The sequence below is a fragment of the Phaethon lepturus genome, unplaced genomic scaffold (assembly GCF_000687285.1).
Source record: "Phaethon lepturus isolate BGI_N335 unplaced genomic scaffold, ASM68728v1 scaffold17973, whole genome shotgun sequence".
NCBI classification, from domain to species: domain Eukaryota; kingdom Metazoa; phylum Chordata; class Aves; order Phaethontiformes; family Phaethontidae; genus Phaethon; species Phaethon lepturus.
The window spans coordinates 30,744-33,082 of record NW_010527209.1 but is presented as its reverse complement, the minus strand read 5'-3'; the positions used below and the strand labels follow the sequence as shown (position 1 = coordinate 33,082).

Here is a 2,339-nt window from a genome sequence, read left to right as displayed (position 1 = left end):
AGGAATGCCAAGATTTCACAATTTTTGGCCTGCCTTAAAGACAATCAGTAATAGAGAAACCCATGCACCAGGAAACAAATGAGCAGAACTAGTGAACTAAGGTCTATCAAGCAGGGTTCAAGATCACCTGGGTTGGATGACAGCTGATATATTTGCACTACAGTTCATCTGTTTTCTTATCTGGGAAAGTGTTCTATAATAAATCATAATTTATTGCATGTTTTGCAACCTTGTCAAAGGGAACACCTAAGATTTTTGCTTCAGTAATAAATTCCACCCAACTGTGTACAGTAATTCACTTGACAATCTGGACATAGCTGAAATATTTTGGTGTTTTCTAACGTCAGCACTTTTGATCTAGCACCAACGACTCATCTGGTTTACACACCACCACATTTACTTTCTTCTAAATTCCATTACGCTGAACAACTAACAGGGGATTTCAAAGTGATTCTCCAAAGACAATCACCAGTGAGCAAAAAACCGCAAGCCTGTTGGACAAGGACCCCTATTCCCAAGTCGTAAGTGCTTCTCATCCCCTCTTTTGACATGCCTTTTTGTCCTTTGGGAGCGTTTACCTCTGAATAGGAACAAAGCAACAGAATGTTGTGATCAACCTCAGCAATATTTCTTGGTGTACACAGCTAAATTGCTCATGAGGCTGGTCATATGTTCCTGCCTATTATCTGTAAAAAAGACAGCAGAAACAAAACTTTAGAACAGCCCTAAGCCTTCCACATTATTATATACCTTATATACAGCAACCAATTGGCAAACTCCAAGCAAATATTGATGAAGACGAATGGTTACTGCCGGGGTGCTTCAAAATTTTCCTAGAGTTGTTTTTTTTAATTAGTGATTAATCAAAAATAGGTAGCGAATAACCAAATCGCTACAGCTTTAAGTTCAGCATTATAAGACTCACCATTTGTATATAGTATCACATGTTAAAATTGCATCTCAGTATGCCAGTAAGTGAAGGGCTTTCTAGGATTAGTGTTGGCATGCCTGTTTTCCTTTCTACAACCACTGTTCAGGGTGAAAGGGAATTAATTTTATGATCTAAGCAGAAAGCTTCCAAAAATAATTGCCACTTTTTTCATTAGCTATGAAGTTCACCATCTTGATCTACTCTCAATATACCTGGAAGGACACTTGAAATAAACAGACAAAAAGTCTGTTTATTTTCTTTATATGAAACTCTTCTAAACCCAATGAACAAACCACTGCCTTTAAAATACTTAAAACACCACATTTCTCTGCTAACTAATGCTATGTCTGTTTGCAGATCTAAAGAAAACCTAAAATTCCAAGCAATATGGCTTGAAGAGAATTGCTTACTATTGTGTTTATGTTACTGGCCAATGAACCCACACCAATGATGGTTAAAAAATGTTTAGGAGCATTAGATTAACGTATAAACATTTTTCTATGAATTGTCTGTGATGCTATTGTTGTAAGGCTGACCTCAATTTGAAATGCTAAATATGCATTAGTGCAAAGATTTTTTTCTTGTCACTATTTTTTTTCTGTTTAACACTGTTTCCTACTCATATTATCAAAGTAACTGAAATTAACTTGTCTGAATTACAAATAAATCTTACCCGCATACCAATTCATTAAAAATCTGCACGTGTACTATTATAGTTGGAGTAACCAATTAATATGTATGAACTGCTAAGACTGAAAAACACTTATCTCTCTAACCTTGCTTTCACAGACAACTGTCTGAAACCCACACCTTCAAAACTGAAATTTCAGCATTCACTATCTTTCAGTGTTTCAGGCTGGAAAACTCAAAAGAAAATCCCTTCTAGGTTTTTAACTTTATGACCTAAGTTTCGAAGGGGAAAAAACTCTTTCCGTTAGCCATATATTAAAAAAACCCACTTATTTTGAGAGTCTCCAGGACTCTCAAGGTCATAAAGTCCTTTTAAGGATTTATATGCAGCTTTGTAGAATATTAGAAGCTGTGTGTCAGCAGTGAAGTTGTGTATCCTTATCACCTATGGATTTTTGGCAGACACAAGAAAGCTTCTTTTATTACAGGTTGTTGTGTCCTATTCTTTGATCACTTGCAGCTCAGTAAGCTCAATTCTGCCCCAGGTTTCCCACAGGCTTGAATCGCAGTGCATTCAGGTCTCCTTCTTCCTCCCTTGCCTCTCAAGCCTTTCCACATTACCTTGAATTCCCTTCTCTATTTCCTGCTCAATACCCCCAAGTCACTCGGACGTTCGCTGCTAGCTGGGCAGAGCATCCCAGGCTATGCTTGGCTTTTGCTAGATAACGCGCTCCCCTGGTCACTACGTGCAGACTGCAGCAAGCAAAGATTAAAGGTT

General features: G+C 37.6%; 1 protein-coding gene across 1 annotated transcript in view; it reads right to left on the bottom strand.

The window, feature by feature from the left end:
* The window catches only part of MICU2 (mitochondrial calcium uptake 2), a 63,051-nt gene that overhangs the window by 59,672 nt on the left and 1,040 nt on the right, over positions 1–2,339 (bottom strand). The window lies entirely within an intron of this gene.